This window comes from Schistocerca cancellata, chromosome 6 (genome assembly GCF_023864275.1).
Source record: "Schistocerca cancellata isolate TAMUIC-IGC-003103 chromosome 6, iqSchCanc2.1, whole genome shotgun sequence".
Lineage (NCBI taxonomy): Eukaryota > Metazoa > Arthropoda > Insecta > Orthoptera > Acrididae > Schistocerca > Schistocerca cancellata.
In genome coordinates, this window is record NC_064631.1 from 246,518,051 (window position 1) to 246,530,323 (window position 12,273).

The following is a 12,273-nucleotide window of genomic DNA, read 5'->3' on the forward strand; positions in this document are numbered from 1 at the left end:
AGTGTACATAGGAAAATATTTTATAAAGCACAGAGAAGAGAAAATGAGAGATTAGAATAAAAAATACAGTGGCAATGCTGAGAGGTAAGTGAAGGTATGGTCCAGTTTGCACATGGGTGAAGGAGGAAATGGAGGGAGAATGTGAAAGAAAGTGTAGGAAAATGTGAGAGTCAAAATAAAGTAAAGATCAAACACTTTTGTACATACAAAGCCTATTAGACAGAGAAATGAAACAGAAAAGAGAAGCAAGGCTTGAATCATAGGACAAGAGACTGGAAAGAGGGGAGAAAGAGGTGGAGGATTGGGGCTAGCAGACACCTCACAAACAACTGATCTCACATCTTTGCATGCATTAATAATCTGCTTCTTCCATTTTTATTTGTTATTTGTTCTTGTCCTTGCAGTTCTCTTCCATCCGGGCTGATTGTTCTTTCTTTGCCTATCTCCTTTTTCATTGCCCCCCTGCCATCTATCCTATGTGTGCACTTGCCTACGCCTTTGCTACATCTACATCTACATCTACATCTACATTTGTACTCCACAAGCCACCCAACGGTGTGTGGCAGAGGGCACTTTACGAGCCACTGTCATTACCTCCCTTTTCTGTTCCAGTCGCGTATGGTTCGTGGGAAGAACAACTGTCTGAAAGCCTCTGTGCGCACTCGAATCTCTCTAATTTGACATTCGTGATCTCCTCGGGAGGTATAAGTAGCGGGAAGCAATATATTCGATACCTCATCCAGAAACGCACCCTCTCGAAACCTGGCGAGCAAGCTACACCGCGATGCAGAGCGCCTCTCTTGCAGAATCTGCCACTTGAGTTTGCTAAACATCTCCATAACGCTATCACGCTTACCAAATAACCCTGTGACGAAACGCGCTGCTCTTCTTTGGATCTTCTCTATCTCCTCCGTCAACCTGATCTGGTACGGATCCCACACTGATGAACAATACTCAAGTATAGGTCGAACGAGTGTTTTGTAAGCCACCTCCTTTGTTGATGGACTACATTTTCTAAGGACTCTCCCAATGAATCTCAACCTGGTACCCGTCTTACCAACAATTAATTTTATGTGATCATTCCACTTCAAATCGTTCCGCACGCATACTCCCAGATATTTTACAGAAGTAACTGCTACCAGAGTTTGTTCCGCTATCATATAATCATACAATAAAGGATCCTTCTTTCTATGTATTCACAATACATTACATTTATCTATGTTAAGGGTCAGTTGCCACTCCCTGCACCAAGTGCCTATCCGCTGCAGATCTTCCTGCATTTCGCTACAATTTTCTAATGCTGCAACTTCTCTGTATACTACAGCACCATCTGCAAAAAGCCGCATGGAACTTCCGACACTATCTACTAGGTCATTTATATATATTGTGAAAAGCAATGGTCCCATAACACTCCCCTGTGGCACGCCAGAGGTTACCTTAACGTCTGTAGACATCTCTCCATTGATAACAACATGCTGTGTTCTGTTTGCTAAAAACTCTTCAATCCAGCCACACAGCTGGTCTGATATTCCGTAGGCTCTTACTTTGTTTATCAGGCGACAGTGCGGAACTGTATCGAATGCCTTCCGGAAGTCAAGGAAAATAGCATCTACCTGGGAGCCTGTATCTAATATTTTCTGGGTCTCATGAACAAATAAAGCAAGTTGGGTCTCACACGATCACTGTTTCTGGAATTCGTGTCGATTCCTACAGAGTAGATTCTGGGTTTCCAAAAACGACAAGATACGTGAGCAAAAAACATGTTCTAAAATTCTACAACAGATCGACGTCAGAGATATAGGTCTATAGTTTTGCGCATCTGCTCGACGACCCTTCTTGAAGACTGGGACTACCTGTGCTCTTTTCCAATCATTTAGAACCTTCCGTTCCTCTAGAGACTTGCGGTACACGGCTGTTAGAAGGGGGGCAAGTTCTTTTGCGTACTCTGTGTAGAATCGAATTGGTATCCCATCAGGTCCAGTGGACTTTCCTCTGTTGAGTGGTTCCAGTTGCTTTTCTATTCCTTGGACACTTGTTTCGATGTCAGCCATTTTTTCGTTTGTGGGAGGATTTAGAGAAGGAACTGCCGTGCGGTCTTCCTCTGCGAAACAGCTTTGGAAAAAGGTGTTTAGTATTTCAGCTTTACGCGTGTCATCCTCTGTTTCAATGCCATCATCGTCCCGGAGTGTCTGGATATGCTGTTTTGAGCCACTTACTGAGTTAACGTAAGACCAGAACTTCCTAGGATTTTCTGTCAAGTCGGTACATAGAATTTTACTTTCGAATTCACTGAATGCTTCACGCATAGCCCTCCTTACGCTAACTTTGACATCGTTTAGCTTCTGTTTGTCTGAGAGGTTTTGGCTGCGTTTAAACTTGGAGTGAAGCTCTCTTTGCTTTCGCAGTAGTTTCCTAACTTTGTTGTTGAACCACGGTGGGTTTTTCCCATCCCTCACAGTTTTACTCGGCACGTATCTGTCTAAAACGCATTTTAAGATTGCCTTGAACTTTTTCCATAAACACTCAACATTGTCAGTGTCGGAACAGAAATTTTCGTTTTGATCTGTTAGGTAGTCTAAAATCTGCCTTCTATTACTCTTGCTAAACAGATAAACCTTCCTCCCTTTTTTTATATTCCTATTAACTTCCATATTCAGGGATGCTGCAACGGCCTTATAATCACTGATTCCCTGTTCTACACTTACAGAGTCGAAAAGTTCGGGTCTGTTTGTTATCAGTAGGTCCAAGATGTTATCTCCACCAGTCGGTTCTCTGTTTAATTGCACGAGGTAATTTTCGGATAGCGCACTCAGCATAATGTCACTCGATGCTCTGTCCCTACCACCCTTCCTAAACATCTGAGTGTCCCAGTCTATATCTAGTAAATTGAAATCTCCACCTAAGACTATAACATGCTGAGAAAATTTATGTGAAAAGTATTCTAGATTTTCTCTCAGTTGTTCTGCCACTAATGCTGCTGACTCGGGAGGTCAGTAAAATGAGCCAATTATTAACCTAGCACAATTGGTGAGTATAACCTCCACCCATAACGATTCACAGGAACTATCCACTTCTATTTCACAACAGGATGCACTACTACTAACAGCGACAAACACGCCACCACCGGTTGCATGCAATCTATCCTTTCTAAACACCGTCTGTGCCTTTGTAAAAATTTCGGCAGAATTTATCTCTGGCTTCAGCCAGCTTTCTGTACCTATAACGATTTCAGCTTCGGTGCTTTATATCAGCTCTTGAAGTTCTGGTACTTTACCAATGCAGCTTCGACAGTTTACAATTACAATACCGATTGCTGCTTGGTCCCCGCATGTCCTGACTTTGCCCCGCACCCTTTGAGGCTGTTGCCCTTTCTGTACTTGCCCGAGGCCATCTAACCTAAAAAACCACCCAGTCCATGCCACACGACCCCTGCTACCCGTGTAGCCGCTTGCTGCATGTAGTGGACTCCTGACCTATCCAGCGGAACCCGAAACCCCACCACCCTATGGCGCAAGTCGAGGAATCTGCAGCCCACACTGTCGCAGAACCATCTCAGCCTCTGATTCAGACCCTCCAGTCGGCTCTGTACCAAAGGTCCGCAGTCAGTCCTGTCAATGATGCTGCAGATGGTGAGCTCTGCTTTCATCCCGCTAGCGAGACTGGCAGTCTTCACCAAATCAGATAGCCGCCGGAAGCCAGAGAGGATTTCCTCCAATCCATAGCGACACACATCATTGGTGCCGACATGAGTGACCACCTGCAGATGGGTGCACCCTGTACCCTTCATGGCATCCAGAAGGACCCTTTCCACATCTGGAATGACTCCCCCCCGGTATGCACACGGAGTGCACATTGGTTTTCTTCCCCTCTCTTGCTGCCATATCCCTAAGGGGCCCCATTACGTGCCTGACATTGGAGCTCCCAACTACCAGTAAGCCCACCCTCTGCGACTGCCCGGATCTTGCAGACTGAGGGGAAACCTCTGGAACAGGACATGCAGCCATGTCCGGCCGAAGATCAGTATCAGCCTGAGACAGAACCTGAAACCGGTTCGTCAGAAAAACTGGAGAGGCCTTCCGTTCAGCCCTCCGGAATGTCTTTCGCCCCCTGCCACACCTCAAGACGACCTCCCACTCTACCACATGTGAGGGATCAGCCTCAATGTGGGCAGTATCCCAGGCAGCCACAGTCGTAGTCCGATCGGGGGATGTGTGGGACGAGCTGACCGTCCCCGACAAACCCCCATCGGGACCCCCACAGTGATGCCCATTGGCAACAGCCTCAAGCTGTGTGACCGAAGCCAACACTGCCTGAAGCTGGGAGCAAAGGGATGCCAACTCAGCCTGCATCCGAACACAGCAGTTGCAGTCCCTATCCATGCTAAAAACTGTTGTGCAAAGAAGGTCTGAACTAATCTATAGAGAGCACAAACAATTCGACACAAAATTTAAACGGTTATTAAAATACAAGATTGCCTAATAGATGCAGTAATGCTGCTACTTGCGCACTGCTGACACACTGCTCGGCGGTGGAAGGAGACTACGCGATTTTACACTATTCAGGTACTAAAACGCGATGCTACACTCTCAAATACTATAATACGCCTGAAATTTATGAATTAAACAATGCAAGTACCAAAAACAAGCAAAGGAATTAAGAATTAAACTATGTAACAAATAAGTGAGCTAAGAGTATACGACTTGCTGCTGCAGCTGCTTATCCAATGGTGGCAGGAAGCACACTGTTAGTTCTCCTTCTCCCTCTCACTTCTCCCATTATCTTCCTGTCTCATACAACCTCCTGTCATCTTCTATTCCTGCCCCTTACTGCCTTCTCACACTTCTGACCAATACATCTGAGTATCAGAAGAGAGTGGGTGTACCCGCATATGTGTCTTAAAATTGTTAAAATTGTTTTTCTCTGAAGACCGATGAAAGTTAAAAGCTCAAGACAAATTTGTCTCTACCTTTCTATGTAACTATCCAACTATCCACCATCCAGTAGTTCATCCTATATGTGAGACATAGCTGCTGTAAATAATCACGATTTGTTATCCATCCTAGTCCATCTGCTTAGCTGGGTGGTAACATACTCGCCTCCCATGCAAGCAGGCCCGGGTTCGATTCCCGGTTGGGTTGGAGATTTTCTCCACTCACGGATTGGGTGTTGTGTTATCCTCATCATAATTTCATCCTCATCACCGGCATGCAAGCCACCCAATGTGGCATCGAATGAAATAAAACCTGCACTTGGCAGCCGATTTTCCCCAAATAGGGGCCTCTTGGCCAATGATGCCATACGGTCATTTCATTTCATTATTATCCATCCATCACACTCTGCTATCATTATAGTTCTACCCATATCCAAGACAGAGAGCTGCCTTCTGGTGTTGGTACACTAGCTGGATACACAAAATGACAGCATATGTATTGTAGCATTAAATTTGTAGGTGACTTGCCTACAACAAATAATTGCATAGCCGTCCGGTATAATGAGTTAACGAAAAAATATTTATTCGTGAAAACTCACAATGAGAAGAAACTAAAAATGACAGAGAAGTAACAAAAACTAGGAGATCCTATAGTCTTATGGCAAAGATAAAAAACAACACATGACAAAAAAAAAACCTCTCGCGCACTTTTGATCTCACTTTGCACCAGACATGAAAAATATCACTGCCACACAGTCCCCCCCTTAAAGTGCGGAGCCCCAGGGATATCTTGCTACTTGAATTTTATTCGACGTCCAGCTCTGGTGTGCATTGGGTGTCTCGGGGGCAGTGACGTTGTTGTTTGTGGTGGTGATTCACCTGTCTCGGACGATGTACTGAGCGGTGTTTTGGTATGCTCTGCATCCATCATGTGTTGATGCACAGGTGTGGTGTCAGAGGTCGGAGAGGGTAAAACACATGCTGGCTTGACACGTTCAATCGATACCTTTGTCGGAACACCATTGTACATTATGTCCACAGTATGCTTATTTCTACTCAGCACCTGAAATGGGCCCGTATATGGTGGTTGTAAAGGCGATTTGACTGAGTCTGTTCACAACATTACATGAGAGCAATTGTACAAGTCTTTGTGTACAAACACCTTACGGTTACCATGGCGAGAAGGTGGCGGGCAACGTATATTTGTGCAGTGACGTTTTAGCTACTGCACCCAGTGTGTGAGGCCCTCTGATCCAGGTAGTAAGGTTGGTACTAAATAATCTGCAGGAATCCGTAGCGGCTCGCCGTAAACCATCTCAGCAACTGATGCACCAATATCGGGTTTGTGAGCTGTCCGCAGGCCTAACAACACTAATGGTAATGCTTCTGTCCATCTCTCTTGATGACACATCAATGCTGCTTTGAGTGTTCTGTGCCATCGTTCGACCATACCATTACTGGCAGGGTGATAGGCAGTCGTGTGGTGGCGTTGGAAACCGCACATTTTGGATATCTCGAGGAACAATGTAGATTCGAACTGACATCCTTGGTCAGTTGTGACATGAAGGGGGCATCCAAAACAGGCAACCCACGTACACAGAAACGTCTTAGCAGTAGTTTTGGCTGAAATATCGACTATTGGAGTTGCTTCTGCCCATCTTGTGCACCTATCTATAGCCGTAAACAAATATCTGTAACCCTCTGACTGTGGGAGAGGTCCAACCAGGTCCACGTGAACGTGTGCGAATCTAGCAGAGGTACCTTGAAAATCTCCAATATTAGCACGCACATGTCGTCCTACTTTACTCTGTTGACAAGGAATGCAGGAACGTACCCAAAGGCGCGCGTCTCTTTTCATAGAAGGCCACACATAGCGGTCTGTCAGCAGCTTTATTGTAGCTTTGGCTCCTGGGTGCGATAGTGTGTGGACACTGTCGAATGCTATCTTGCGCAATATTTCTGAAATGAATGGTCTTGGTCTGCCTTGAGAAAAGTCGCACCACAGCTTCCGCTTGGAGTTAGGCACCAGAATTTGCTTGAACTTCAGACCTGTAGACGGGTCGTTTAACAGCTGTCGTAGCTCTGCATCCTTGGTCTGTTCCACTGCAAGTTTATCATAGTCTATAATTTCTGAAATCCCGCAAATACGTGAAAAATAGTCAACCACTAAATTTTCTGTGCTTCTTAAATGGTGTATATCTGTCGTGAACTGACCTATGAACTCAATATAACGGAACTGTCTTGCTGAGCATTTATCACTGGTGTTAAAAAAAAGCCGATGTTATGGGTTTGTGGTCTGTAAACACAGTCACTGGTCTAGCCTCTATTTGTGGGCGGAAGTATCGAATTGCTTCGTATATCACGAACAATTCCCTGTCATACGCGCTCCACTTCTGTTGTGCAGTCTGTAACTTTTTAGAGAACAACCGTAGTGGTTGCCATTGCCCTTCTACACGCTGGTGCAGCGCCGCCCCTACTGCTGACTGGCTCGTGTCTACAACAATAGCTAGCTGTGCATAGTGAACTGGGTGAGCGAGCAACACTGCTTTGCTGAGGCTTGCTTGAAGATCATTAAATGCTTTGTCCATTTCTTGTGTCCACTTAACTATTCGTCGACCTTTGGCGTCGTGTCCCTTTAGTGCATCAGTGAGTGGTGCTTGCACCGCAGCCATTGCTGGTAGGTGACGTCTATAAAAATTTATTAATCCCATGTATCGTCATAGCTCTTGGTAGTTTGTCGGTTCAGAGAGGGCCTGTATCGCCGCGATCTTCTCTGGCAGAGGCAATATACCTTCTGATGACACAGTAGGGCCGAGGAAAGTGACTTGGTTCTTGTGCATGACGCATTTATTTTCGTTTAAAATGACTCCGTAGTCAGATAGACGCTTGCGAAGTTGACACAGATGCTGTTCATGTGTTTGACTATCCGGAGAGAAAACCAAAATGTCATCAAGATAAGCAAAGCAAAATGTTAATCCCTTTATCACCTCGTCGATAAATCGCTGCCAAGTCTGTGCTGCGTTCTTAAGGCCAAAAGGCATAAATAAAAACTCGAATAATCCAAATGGTGAAATCACTGCTGTCTTCTGAACATCTCTTGGAGCCACCAGTATCTGGTTGTATGCTTTCTTGCAATCGAGGACGCTACAAATTTTCGCGCCAGCCAAAGCACATATGAAGTCCTGTATATTAGGTACTGGGTATCTATCTGGAATGGTTCTTGAGTTTAATGCTCAGTAATCCCCACACGGTCTCCATGATCCATCTTTCTTACGTACTAAGTGTAGGGGTGAAGACCATGGACTGTCTGACCGGCGAATTATTCCCGCCTGTAACATTTCCTCGAATATCGCCTTTGTTTCTGTCAATCTCTCTGGTGCAATTCTATGTGCTCATTGTGAAACTGGTTGTCCTGGTGTGGTATGAATATAGTGAACTGTACTATCTTTAACTTCTTTTGTCTGTCCGTCAGAACATCTCCAAATCTTCTCTTCGTCATGTAGCTCTTCGGCTACAGAGTTGCCAATCGCCTGTAGTTTCTCACAAGTTGTGTGCCCTTTAGTGCTTCATATTGCACTGTTGTCCATCAGATTTAACAAATGTATTCCTTGTAAGTCAACCGCCAACTTGAAATGTGCCAGAAAATCAGTGCCCAAAATAGGTTCTGATATACCAGCTATCACAAAAGACCAGGTAAACTATTTGGAAAAACCCACATCAATCTTGCACACTTTACATCCGTACGTGTTAATCACCGAGTTATTCACTGCCTGCAAATGTGGCTGTATGTCTTTTTCGTTGTGTGGCGCATGGCTGACAGGAAGCGAACTAATGTCTGACCCGGTATCCACCAAAAACCTTGTACCCGTAAGTACGTCTGATACATACAATCTTTTCAAAGCAGGAGGCATATGAATTGATGACTGTTGTCGCTGACATGAAAACACTGCACTGTTTCTGTACATACCTTGGTTGTCTGAGTAGGCGCATAGTGATGTACACTTGTAGCATCTCTCCCAAAACGTTTATGGTTACTAACACACCTTACGCACGTCCTCTTGTTAACTTCGTGTTTCACACCCAGCCCGGTCTCTCTTGCGCTTAAAGATAACTTGTGGTCGTTGTAGCGTGCGTAGTTGCGCTCGCAAATCCTCTATTGCAGTTTTTAAATCTCTAATTTTGTTTGAACTTTTTGTTGTTTGTCGCGTTGCAACCACGGCACAGTTTACTATTATATCGTCAGTTTGGTCTTGCTGGTAATGGTAGTTACCGTACATGGCATCTGTCGATGTCATTGCGACTGTTGCAGTAGGCTCGTGTGTCTCATAGATTCTGTCTGCAGCGAGCAGCAGTTTGTCAACTGATCTTTCGTCGTATATAGCTAGTGTAGTTCTTACTTGCATTGGTAGCTGTTGTTGCCATACGTGGAGTAACAGTCTATCAGAGACTGTCGATCTATCTACCAGGCTGCGTAAATGACGCCAGTATTCTGACGGGGTCCTATCTCCCCGTTTCTTTTGGTACAGTACTTGTTTGACTCTGATGTCGACTGACTTCACACACCGAGAAATTAATTCTTCTTTCAGTCTACAGTATGCTCCTTCAGTAGGTGGGTTCACTACAATGTCAGATATCAAAACCAAGGTCTGATGGTCCAAATTACTTATCACCAAGGTGAACTTTTCATGATCACTGACTATTCTTTGTTGCAGAAATATATTTTCCATTACCGCGAACCATGTGTGTGGCTGAGAAGGCATGAATGGGGGCGTCCGTAATTGCAACCGTTGAGTTGGTGAAGCGTTGAAACCAGCGGGTACTTCCGTTGCTGTTACTTGCTGTGGTTGTGCTGCCATGGTTGTTGAACCAACATCATTCCTTTGGTCCGGTATGTGCTTTAAGTTCATATCTTTCGAAATATGCAACTGTAAAGTTTCTATCTCATTCTGAAGCCTATGAATTTCTTCCGTTATCGAACCGTATCATTTGCCATCGTCGTTCATTGCTTTTGCAGTTAATGTTCGATGTAGCTAACGAAAGATTTTAAGTTCCTTAATCGGAGGTCACCAATTATGTAGGCGACTTGCCTACAACAAATATTTGCTTAGCCGTCCGGTATAATGAGTTAACGAAAAAATATTTATTCATAAAAACTCACAATGAGAAGAAACTAAAAACAACAGAGAAGTAACAAAAACTAGGAGATCCTATAGACTTATGGCAAAGATAAAAAATAATACATGACCAAAAAAAAAACTGTCGGGCACTTTTGATCTCACTTTGCACCAGACATGAAAAATATCACTGCCACAAATTCATCCCCTGATGCAGAAATATTTTTTGTTGTCTTTTAATTTTATTTTCCATATCACACGAAGTTACCATTTTTTTCTAGTCATTAACATACGATGATCACTTCATTACCAATTACGCCCAGTCATTGAAGTGCAGCTAACATAGTTGTAACTTGGCAATGAACTTAAGTAATTATTGTATAAAAAACACAATAACAGACTTCAGATAAGGAAAATTGCGGCTCAAGATCATAAGTGATATATGTGACCTCACAATGGATCCTCATGCAGATAGGCAGCAAAAGTCATACGCTATTACTTCATATGATTTATCTACATCAAAAATATTTTATAAAATCTGGCTGGGCCGGTCAGTGTGGCCAAGTGGTTGTAGGCGCTTCAGTCTGGAACCACGCGACCGCTACGGTCGCAGGTTCGAATCCTGCCTCGGGCATGTATGTGTGTGATGTTCTTAGGTTAGTTAGGTTTAAGTAGTTCTAAGTTCTAGGGGGCTGACGACCTCAGATGTTAAGTCCCATAGTGCTCAGAGCCATCTGAACCATTTTTGAAAAATCTGGCTGTCATTTGCATTATGTTTTTCCCTCTGTTGCCCCTCCCAGCTAGAAAATGCTGAAAACTGGGTACATTACAAATGTATCTTGAACGTACTTCTTTGCTCATCCACAGACATACTTTTAATTTGTGTAATCTCATGAAACATACCAGTTACAGACAGTTAGACTACCAAAATTTCAGGTGCTTGAACCTACTGCAAATAATTATGCTACTTTACAAACTGATTTTGAACTCTGCCTAGCTAATAGGAACAGCATAGAGGGCAGTCATGATTGCTTGTGTACAAAAGAGAATTATCACCAAATTCAGTGCAGTGTACATTACATCCTCAAGTGTCCTTAGGTCTGATAACACTTTCCATACTCTGCAAATTATAACACTATTGTTTAAAAACTCTTCCTCATTAGTCCTCTGACAAAGTGTGCATGAACAAGTCTTGTTTAGAGTCTGTGCTCTGAATATTTCTGATGCTATGAAATTATGCCACTGCATGTGATTCTGACTGTTACTTGTTGCTATCAGACGCATACAAGTGACTGAAGGTGCAAAATAATGAAACCAACTATTTCCTGGTACAAGTACTTGCTGACAAATTGCAAGTTTCACTCATGCAGAGTGTGTTTACTGAGTCTGTGATGGCAGTAAACTGTCGGGCACTTTTGATCTCACTTTGCACCAGACATGAAAAATATCACTGCCACAAATTCATCCCCTGATGCAGAAATATTTTTTGTTGTCTTTTAATTTTATTTTCCATATCACACGAAGTTACCATTTTTTTCTAGTCATTAACATACGATGATCACTTCATTACCAATTACGCCCAGTCATTGAAGTGCAGTTAACATAGTTGTAACTTGGCAATGAACTTAAGTAATTATTGTATAAAAAACACAATAACAGACTTCAGATAAGGAAAATTGCCCCCCCAGAAGTTCCAGAAGTTTATAATCAGTGGGTTGGTCATGGCTCTATCATCGTCTGGCTAACATGATCTCCAGACTTAACATCGTCAGAGTTTCGTTTTTGTGATTGGATTATGTCAGAAGTGTACAGAAGAAAGCTGAGTATGTCAATAAGAAGACCTCCTAGGTTATGTCATGGACACTGATGCCCTCCTGATGGAAAAATGAAGCACAGACACAGTTACAATATAAAAATAAACAACAAACTAAAACAATTACATATAATAAACATTCACAAGTATTTATCTTGAGTGCCATTCAAAGTAGAGTACATAAGCATTTGAACTTCTTTTTTTGCTTCAAACAACTTTCATCTGTCACCCAGGAATATTAATCTTGCTTCTAAGAACAACTCATATAAACTGCAGAAGCATTAGTGTAACAAATAGAAGTGGTAGATTTGCTTCTCAAGATGAATACATAAAACATAGTTGATCCCACCCTCATTAATCTAGGTTTCTGGTTTATTCGAGTTCATTTTTTTGTTTCTCTTTATTTTAACATGAAA

At 43.2% G+C, this 12,273-nt stretch overlaps 1 protein-coding gene across 1 annotated transcript in view; it reads right to left on the reverse strand.

Annotated features, from left to right (window-relative positions):
• Nucleotides 1-12,273, reverse strand: part of LOC126191497 (collagen alpha-1(IV) chain-like) — a 594,967-nt gene that overhangs the window by 49,859 nt on the left and 532,835 nt on the right. The gene's annotated exons all lie outside the window — the stretch shown is intronic.